This window comes from Physeter macrocephalus, chromosome 21 (assembly GCF_002837175.3).
Source record: "Physeter macrocephalus isolate SW-GA chromosome 21, ASM283717v5, whole genome shotgun sequence".
In the NCBI taxonomy this organism is placed as follows: Eukaryota; Metazoa; Chordata; class Mammalia; order Artiodactyla; family Physeteridae; genus Physeter; species Physeter macrocephalus.
The window spans coordinates 93,208,338-93,219,260 of NC_041234.1; positions in this window are offsets into that span (position 1 = coordinate 93,208,338).

Consider the following 10,923-nt stretch of genomic DNA (forward strand, 5'->3'; position numbering starts at 1 on the left):
GGGCCTTCCTCTGCTGTGGCCTCTCCCGCTGCGGAGCACAGGCTCCGGACGCGCAGGCCCAGTGGCCATGGCTCACGGGCCCAGCCGCTCCGAGGCATGTGGGATCCTCCCATACCGGGGCGCGAACCCGGTTCCCCTGCATCGGCAGGCGGACGCGCAACCACTGCGCCACCAGGGAGGCCCCTTTTGTCTCTTTTATATGTGGCAAATATTTTTCCTAGTCTGCTGTCTTTTTTACTTTATGGTGGTTTTCATCAGATAGCTTTTAATCTTGATGTTCAGTTTATCATATTTTATCGTTCTGGATTTTGGGTTTTATATCTTGTTTACAAGTGACTTTTGTACCCAAGATTCTAAAAATATATTTCTACAGTTTCTCCAAATACCATTACAGTTTTTTTTCCTTTTTTACATTTAGTGCTCTGACCTGTCTACAGGTCATTTTGGGATATAATGTGAAGCAAGGATTTAACTTTAGTTTTCTCCAAGAAACAGCCAGTTGTCACAGTTATCTACATATGGAAAAGCCCATTTTTTATTTGAAATACCACTCTAGTAAACTAAATTTCCATATACACATGGGCCTGTTTCATGAATGCACTCTTCTATACTCCATTGGTTTGCCAGTTCCTGCACCAGTACATTAAAGAATTACTATAATTTTTTATTTGACTGAATCATATGAAACTGCCGTTTTTGTGGGTCAAAAATGGCCAAGCGGTAGCATTTTCATATGGTTCAACTTAATAGTATGTTCTTATATATTGTAGGAGTTCATCCTTATTATTCTTGTAAAAATTTTTACTATTTTATACTTTCTCCTTGCTAATTCACCCTTCACAGCAAATCTAGGTAAATATTAATTCCATTTGATAGATGAGAAAACAGGTCAGAGTGATTAAATTACAGTATAAGGACTCAACCTATGTGATCTGCCTCTCAGTATAGTGCTATTTGAGAATCTAATCTGATGAACATGATGATAGATATCTACTCATCTAGAGTGGTATTTCTCAAAGTATGGTTCAAGAATAACCAAAAAAAGGGGGAATGGGGGAGGAATTCCCTGGCGGTCCAGTGGTTAGGACTCCGAGCTTCCACTGCAAGGGGCAGGGACACGGGGCACGGGTTCAGTCCCTGGTCAGGGAACTCAGATCCCGCAAGCCGCACAGCCAAAAAAGAAAAAAAAAAGTATGCCATCAGGATCATCTGGCATGTGAGATAAAATACAGATTCCTAGGACCCTGACTGGACCAAATGAATTAGGATTTTTACAAGGTGGCTCCTAGGACTATGCAATTTTAATTTCTTTCAAGGTGATTCTTCCTTCAATTGAAACAGAATACGTGGAATGTGTTATTTTAACACCTGGAAGAAATGTCATCACTGATTACTCTTTTACTTTGTTGTTTCTGAAGTATTTGGCTGTGAACTGATAGAGTGGTCTTCTAAATAGTGCCATGCTTACAGGGCAAGAGTTCTGGAGTTGGGGGTCCCTGAACTTGAATTCTGGCTCTACTGCTTCCTTACTGACTTAAACAAGGGACTTTAAACCTCTCTGAGCCTCCATGTTTTTCACCTGTAAAAAAGTAGAATGGGGCTAATAATATCTTCCTGATGTTGGCTGTTATTTTATAAAATGGATTTACCTTACTGTCCTCTGACGCTGAGGGTGCTTTGTAGAAGGATCCAGGTGGTAAATAGTTGCTTTACTTTAGTTTTGATTGCAAGTGGAAGGGGGGGTTGTCTTTTCATATAAAGTGGTATGTTTGCTACTGTCAGAAAATGAAAATTAGGAGTCATTATAGGTTATAGGAATCATTGTAGGTTATAGTACATGTACATCTTTGACAGGAACAGAATTCTCACATTTTCCTTTTTAAACTGTTTTTCAGGGTTTGGAGAACATTGATTAAGGAAGCATTTTCCTGATTGATGAAAAATAACTCAGTTATGCTTGTCTACCCCTGCTAGAAGGTTATGCAGTGTATTGTGTAGCATGCAGTGTATTTTGTAGTGTGTAATAAAAATAAAACAAAAGAGTAAAATCAGAGGTTTTCTTTACTTTTTAAAATGGTACTACACAAGCTCAAGCAGTCTACCCAATGTAGCTTTATCACTTTAAAAAAAACTAAAGGCAACTGAGGCTTGTAAAATTATAGACGTAATGTACACCAAGCGCCGATCACTGTGCCTGGTGCCTAATGTGTCACAAACGGTAGTTCCTGCTATTGTAATATTACTGAAAGCCATTGTTTCTTCAGAGATTGCTAGGAGAATACAGAAAAAGTAGTACTTTGTTTTTTTTCTAGTTCCTTTTCTGGGTGAATCCTATGTGCTTAAAATTCCAGACCGCACCTTCAACTTTCATGCACTCTGTATCCAGCACATAGTATTCACTTAAGTGTTGATTTTTATTTTAGATTGCTGTGTAACAGTGATTATGTTTATTAAAATGATTATTATGATTATGTTTAATATAATCATTAAAATGATTGTTTATTATGATTATTAAGCAACAACAGTGATTATGTTTATTAAAATGAGTGTACTGACCATTTGAAATAAAGAATTGCATGTTCAGATAATATGAAGATCTGAAAAGGTGTAACTACTGTGAAGATGGTGATACTCCCTTTGTACAGATCAACACCCCAGGTGACCACAGGGCCTCTGGGTGAGAAAACTAAGTTATTTGTCATCCCCATCTTTTATCTAGTTTAACACTTGATCTTCTGGTGACTTTAAACACACCTGCACTGTATAGTTTCCGTTGACCTCATCTTACAGGACAGGGCTTACAGAGGAAGGAGGTGGCAGTCCCACTTAGAGGAATACTGTATATTGTGCCACCCTGTGATGATGAAACTGTTTAAGGAAAGCTGTGGTCATGGTTACAAATTTAATACAACCTCTAGTCTTTATTTAGTGCTACACAGGGCTCATTTTGCTGACTGTTATGAGAACTATCTCTGGAAAGGAAGAGAGAGGGCAGGTAGTACAGATAGGAATACAGGAGACTTACTGACAACATTACTAAATTTGTCACTAAATCTATTGATTTTTAGGTCTGTTCTCTGTCCACTGTACCTCTAGGCGGGGCTCATCCACTAGAGGATTCATCCTTAGATGAATGTCAGGGCTGTATAGCGAGGGGCTACAAAGTGACAGAAGATCAGTTGGTCAGGTTTAGCATTAGTGTCCGAATTCTTCACTCCCTTTTTTGTGGCACTTGCTATGAAATTTAGCCTTATTTTTATACTCCACTGCCAGGGAGTAAACCAGATTAAAACACACACTTTGAAGCTAGAAGACTATAGTGGTGCGTTGTAGCCTGCATTTCTCTTGATTTTTTGAACGTGCAGTTAGCCAGAAGGGTTTTCTTACAGCAGCTCTGACAGATGTGGTCTGGCTACTGACCTCGGGTCCATTGGTCACCTGCTTTTAAGGCCAGTTGAAAGGATGCTTGGTAAACGATGCCATTCATTTGGTTTTATTATCTTTTTTATTTATGTTTATTGAAGTGTAGTTGATGTACAATATTATATGTTTCAGGTATACAACAAAGTCACAATTTTTAAAGGTTACACTCCATTTATAGTTATTATAAAATATTGGCTATATTCCCTGTCCTGTACAATACATCCTTGTAGCTAATATTATACATATGGTTTTACTCTTTAACTTTTAAAACAGATACTGTATTCACATAGCTCAAAAATCCAACAATATAAGGTATTCAGTGAAAAGACTTGTTCCAGTCCCCTGCCCAGCACCTGCCCCACTGTCACACTACCCCAGAGGGTCTCTATGCATGTAGAAATATAAACACGTGTTCTTCTGTCTTCTGTGATGGTAATATTTGATACACAGTTTACCTTTATGTCACTTGTTTGGAAGAATGGTTCTTGTTTGAAATTATATCTGCCAGGCTGCCATCATTATTTCTAGGGTCAAATGAAATAGTCAGTAGGAAAAGAGTTTGAAAAAGTTTAGAGGAAGCCATACACATTCAGAAGGGGGTTGGAAGAGGATGGCCCTGCCCTTTGGGAAACACTTTTAAGTGAAATATTTATGAAAAAAAAAGACAACACTCTAGAATCAGCAATTCCAACTTATAAGGACCCTCAGACATCTAGTCCAAATTCTGATTCCTCAGATGAGGAAACAAAGGTTCAGCGATGGGAAGCCATCACCTGGCTAGCTAGTAGCAGACCTGGGACTAGAATCTTGGTATCTAGACTCCCAACCTAGTGTACTTTTAACTGTTCTTTGTGGCTCACTTCAATAAACACTGCTGAGTGAATGCCACATGCCAGGTACTGTGCCCCAGATTTGAATAAGACAGCCTCGCCCTTCTGGAGCTCAGTCCGGAGGACTGCAAGGCAATTACAGGATGGGGTGGTGAGTGCTATGACAGGGGTCTGCAGAAGGTGCTGTGGGAGCACACAGCTGGGATCTGACCCAACCTTCAGATGGGGGGAAGGGAAAGGGCTTCAGGTAAGTTCCAGGCGATGCCCACACCAAGCCAAGTCTTGAAGGTTGGGGCGCATTTACGAGATAAGCAACCGAAGCGAGAGAAAGCAGCGCGAGTGTGAGGACACAAGCTAGCGTGGCTGTGTGGGAAAGAGCCGGCAAGTCATTGTGCAGAACCGGAGAGGCTGGCAGGGCCCAGAACACCAAGGGCCTGGCCCGTCTCCCTTGGGTGTCAGACTTTGTCCAGGGCAGCTGGAAGCCTCTGGGGGCGGCAAGCAGGAGAGTGAAGTGGGGACGTGCATCCATCTGCCGGGCTGCTCTGCAGAGCACAGACTTAAAGACGTGCTTCTCAGCCAGGGTGAGTTTGCCCGTCAGGGCACATTTGGAAAGTTGGAGACGTTTTCACTGTCACGTGGGGAGTCGGGGGAGGTGCTACTGACATCTAGTGGGTAGAGGCCAGCAATGCTCCTCAACAGTCTACAGTGCAGGGACCAGCCCCTCCCAGGACAGTTTTAGGGGGCCCACGACGTCAACACTGCTGAGATCAAGAAACTCTGAAAGCAGCAGGGTCGCCATCAAGCAACACGCCAGGAAGTGTTATTTTTTATTTATTTATTTTTTTGGCACGGCTTGCGGGATCTTAGTTCCCTGACCAGGGATCAAACCCGTGCCCCGTGCAGTGGAAGCTCGGAGTCTTAACCACTGGACCGCTAGGGATGTCCCAAAATGTTGCTGTTTTTTTTTTAAAAAAAATCCTACTTATTCAGGTCAGGAGTCTACGGGAGTAATTCCCCTTTTCCTCTCGTTCCTCGTTCTTTTTTCATTAGAGTTCAGATCCCAGATTCTCTCTCGGCTCATTTGTAAACCTGAACTTTATCCCATCCCTGGAGGCATTTGTTTTCCCATGGATGTATCCCAACTCACTGCGAGTGATGTGCTTCAAGTCGAGAAGGCAAAGAACAAACCGTTTTCTTTTCTGAAGGGCTGTGGAGACTCGGAACTTTGGGGGGATCAGCACATCAGGAGGCTCGCCGCCTTCAGCTGTGTGACCTCACGCAAGTCACTGCACTGCTCTGAGGCTCAGGTCTCCTATCTTCCAAGCGAGGATAGTACGCGCTCTGCACATGTCCCTGGGTATCTGAGACAGTCAGGACGTCATGTATGTGGAGTAGTTTGTAACTGGGCAGCCCTTTGCCTGTGGAGGGGATCACTGCTGGCGCTGCAAGCACCCCTGGAACAGCTGTCCAGTCCACTCCCAGGTCGCCCAAAGGCACTTACCCGAATGTGGCAGGAGGACCCTCAGGCCCGCTGCGGAACCAAGTGTAGGTGGCGGCAGCAGTCTTGGGTCCTCTCTTAGAATGAGAGATCACACCTAGGGATTCGCAGAACACCGCAACAAAGACAACAGACCACACTAACCTCGATAAGGATACGCATTGCTCTAAAGGTGTGTTCTGAGAGCAGAGAGGAAAATGCAGTTTCTTGCCACCGTGAGGACCGAGTGCCCGGTTACCCCTCTCGGCAGACGCGGCCTGCTCTGTTCTAGGAGAAGGTGGTGACCGGATGGGACTGAAGCTGGCCGTCCTCAACAGGAAGCCTCTGGATGGGAGGAGAGTGGAGAGTTAAACACCACTTGGTTTTCAACATTTCATATCACCCTGATATTTTTGTGACTTGAGAACTCAAATGATTCTACTACACTTTTGTGACACACAAGACACATGGAACGGTTATCAAGGTTTTTCTTTCCCAAGTATGTCGATGCAGATTTTACGTATCTAAAGACACTGGCGTTCAGCTCCTTGGTTTGGGTCCCCATGTGCTTGTGTAATGCTGCCTTCCTCCACCCCACCTCATCCACACACCCCTGACCCAATATTTCATCTCTGAGGTTTGCATACTCGGGAATATTCTTCTGGGATGTGATCTTACTTTGCTTCCCAGATGAAGCTGGAGTAGAGCCTGAGCTAGACCCTGAGGGGTTGAGAATGTTCTTATGGGGCACTGTTGATAAAAGATGAGGAAATTTCTATAAGGAATAAATCCAATGCTACGTTTGCATAATCTTTTTTTTTTTTTTTTTTGCGGTACGCAGGCCTCTCACTGTTGTGGCCTCTCCCGTTGTGGAGCACAGGCTGGACACGCAGGCTCAGCGGCCGTGGCTCACGGGCCCCGCCGCTCCGTGGTTTTTTTTTGCGGTACGCAGGCCTCTCACTGTTGTGGCCTCTCCCGTTGTGGAGCACAGGCTGGACACGCAGGCTCAGCGGCCGTGGCTCACGGGCCCAGCCGCTCCGTGGCATGCGGGATCTTCCCGGACCGGGGCACGAACCCGTGTCCCCTGCATCGGCAGGCGGACCCTCAACCACTGCGCCACCAGGGAAGCCCCTGCATAATCTTTAATCGTTAAAGGTTTCTTTGGCCTATTTGTGTACCCTCTGTGTCTGATGCTGTTGGCCATAATATACCTCTCCCACCCACAAAGTCTCTTTAGCAATGCAGAGCCAAGTCACTGCTTTTGGGATTTCCACAAATCTTGATTGAGGACTAAAGACCTAATTGTTCTTTTCAGGGCATCACTGAGAAAATGGCCTAGCAGATCTTGTGTAAACCCATGTAACTGGTGCTTTACTAGTTTGAACACATTTTGTTTCATCTGTTGTTCTGTTTCTTGGCAGACGTCTTCCTAAGTTCCAGAAGACATGGAGAAACCAATGATATATGGGCTAGACAGTAGTCAGGTAATAAAATTTACAAACAAGTATGCAATTTCAGTTATGACCCTAAAGGACTGTAATACCAAAGGCAATAGGAAAAAAGGGAAGACAATGGAAACAGCATCACTGCCCCCAAGAAAACAAGAATCTTTCCCGTGTGTTTAGGAGTTTCTTTGGTATACCTGCTTGTCCCCCTGTGTGCCACCTACCACCCAGCTGGGGGTGTCTCTTTCACTTAGCAGACAGATTTTTTTCCTTCTAGGTTTAATACCCTTTGTTTCTAGAGGCCAGAAAACAGCACAGGCCCCCAAGAAGCCCACTCCGGTCTCTCATCTCTAAGAGCCTGGTCTTTGGGGCAAGGTGGGTCAGGTCTCTAGGGCAACTCTGGAGTTTTCATCCAGTGTCTGTTGGGGGCAGCCCAGTGTGGTTATGACCGTGGAACAGAACATCAAGGCATCACCATCAAAAGTCCAGCCATCCGGGAACAGCTCTGCCACAGTACTTGTGTTCCGAGCATGGCACTGTTCAGTGAGGCACTCGCCCTATGGCAGACCCGCATGCTCAAGAACAGCTGGAACGTTCTGAGTGGTCTTTATGACATCATGACTGTCAGGGATCCACCCACCTGGGACTGACTGGCACAGTACAGTACTCAGGGTGTGTGGCCTTTATGGATGGAGAATGGGCCTCAGTTTAGGAAAGGCCCTGGGCTCCTACCACCTCCTCTCCCTTCCCAGGACAGTCTGGTGGCCTTTTAGACTGGAAGTGAGGTCACTCTGCCACACATTTAGAACCCGCCCCAACCCAAGATGCCTTTCTACATTTGACTCACTGGTTCTCTTTTCACGTGAGCACACCTTACCTTCCCAACTAGATTGTAGGTGCATTGAGGGTGGGAACCTTGTCTCACTCAGCTTCACTTCACCACAGTGCCTGCCACCTGTCCACTTTGCAGCACTTAGGAGATATGTGCTGGCTGACTGGGCTCACTTGACAGGAGAACGTCAGCATTTAGCCCGAGCTTCATCGCTGAGAACTGACAGCCTTGCTGGACATAGGCAGGGAGGAGGAAAGGCGGGGTGGGAGAGTAAGAAGATAAATAAGGGAAGGGGTGACGGGGTGAGCATGAGGGTACAAGAGGAGGCGAGGGCAGGAACTGGGAGCGAACTGACGTGACTGAAGGGCTACAGGTGGGAAAGAATAGAATCCAAGGCCCAAGGTGTGGCGTCCTTCCTCGTGCGCTGACGTCAATCGCCCCTGCCAGCACCCCCCAACTGCCCTCAATTCAGGAAGGAGCTGACAGCGACGGAAGCAACTCCTCCCTCTAGTGAGCACTGCATCCTGGGTACAAATTCGCCCCACTTCCCATATGCGGGGGGCAAGTGAGGCCCCTGCCCTCTCCCTCCCCTGGAGGAAGGAAGGAAGCCCGGGAGGCGGGCTCGCACGTCTGACCCCTGTGCCGATGGTCTCCCTGAAGCGGACCGGGCGCGCTCCGTGCACTCACCGGGCTGCCGTCAGGGTCTGGAAGGGCTTCGTGGCCAGTCTGGGTCCGCGGGGGGCACATCTTTGCACGCAGGCTCCGCCTTCTTGCAGGGGCCAGGCTGGACCAGGCGCCGTGTGTGTGGGAGAGGGGCTGCCAAGGCTTATTTCCTGCGCCCCCTCCTCCTGCCCCACTTGCTCCTCTCCGGGCTCCGTGCCACTTCTCCACACTCAGCTGCTGCGCCAGGAAGGAGGCATCCAAGGAGGGCATGCTTTGGAAGACCCTGTCCTCAGTGCTGCCTGAGAGTTCAAAAGGCCTCTCAACCTGGACAGCCCGGAGGCCAGAATTTGTCGATTCAGCGAGCGTCCTGGCTGGGGGTAGGAGGTGAAGTTCTGGCCCACCCACTTGCAGCTCCTGCTTCAAAGAGGAGCCTTTCTAATGTCTGGGAAATCTCTCCTGGCTCCCCCGCGCAAACATTTTGTGTTCTAGGAGTTTCTCATCGCTGGCCTGCAAGTCTCTCTCCTCCGGGCAATTAAGAATCCCACTCCTCGCCCTTCCAGGCCAGGTCCTCACCCTGGGCCTCGCACCAATGGCCCCGGGGCTTCTTAGGAGAGGTCTTGCTGCCCCTGCCCACAAAAGCTTGGCACGCAGGAGGCTGGAGCTCTGCTCTTTTGGAATGCATCTACGTAGGGCCTAGTGTTTCCAGTTTCCCCTTTCCCCCAGGGAACCCAGGAGGAGGGCAGGGTGTGGACCAGGGCCTGCTATGGCACTAGAAGGTTCATGGCAGTTGGTCCGATGGACCTTGTGGGAGTCAGATCAGCGAACAGAACTGAGGCCAGTCCTTATCATCAATCGTTTTCGTAGATCAGGAGCCTGTGGGCTCCCCAGTGGCAGTGTCCACACGGGTCCTCCTCCTGCTTTGGCTGCTAAACAGTGAGAGCTCAAGACACACCCGCCCCTGTTATCCTAGGCACATTCTCCTAGCTTTGGGGAAGTGACCGGCTCTTTCTGACTGCTGTACTTTTTGATTCTCTCTGTTATGGTTTGTCTCTTCATCGTCATGATTGCGGTACCTAATGGTTATTGGGCACTGTGGACAAAGAAAGTCGCCTGCCATTCTAGTAAACAAAGAATGTTGCCCGCCGTCAGGCCAGGAGCCACTGCCAGCTGCACCCCCAGCCCAACACGGCGCACCCTGAGGGGAATTCAGAAAGGAGAAAAACGGGATACTGGCTACAGATAGTTAAGATGCATATCTAAGGAATGATTTCAATGAGCCCAGACTCTGGCATCTTCACATACAGAGAAAAGCACTAAAGTCATGAACTTGAGATGTTTTTTTGTGATTAGCAATAATCGTCTGATGTTCGACAACATTTTTTTTTCCAGCACCCTTACCTCTTCACAACGGTTCCTCAGAGCTCTCTGAGAGGCTGTCTCATGGGCTACAGTCCTCAGTAAGGTCCCTGAATAAAACAGAACTTAAAAGTTTTAGGTTGTGCTTTTCTTTTCTCCAGTCAACAGCACTTAGAGTGTGCCTGTCCTTGTTTTGAGCGCTCTGCATGAATCGCTTCCTTTCATCTTCTTATCAGCCTTATGAAGTGATGCCTATCAAGATCCCCATTGTACACACGAAGCTCAGAGAGGTGAAACAACCTGCCTAAAGTCACAAAGCCAGTGCACGGCAGAGCTGGGGTTTGAAATCCTGTCTGTGATCAGAGTCTGAGTTCCTCCATCTAAGCCACAGTACCTCCCACCCCAGTCCATCCCCAGTCCATCCCTACCCCACTATGCCATCTCAGCAGTTTCTGTGTGTGGGTCCTGGATCTGTGTGTGTCTTCCAGGCAGTGAGCTCAGCATTTCATCCTGGATAAAGAAGACACTTAGCAAAGCACTTTCCTTTCTTTATTGGGATTGAGACCAACCGTCTTATGGTAAGAAACCAACCACTCCATACATAAAGCACAGTGGTTAAGGGCAGGGGTTCTGAGACTTAGGGCTTTCATGGATTAAGAGAATTAATAAAATAAAACTGGGTCCTAACACAGGGCCAATGACTTTTGATTTCACCATTTAAAATAACACTATTGGGCTTCCCTGGTGGCGCAGTGGTTGAGAGTCCGCCTGCCGATGCAGGGGACGCGGGTTCGTGCCCCGGTCCGGGAGGATCCCGCGTGCCGCGGAGCGGCTGGGCCCGTGAGCCGTGGCCGCTGAGCCTGCGCGTCCGGAGCCTGTGCTCCGCAACGGGAGAGG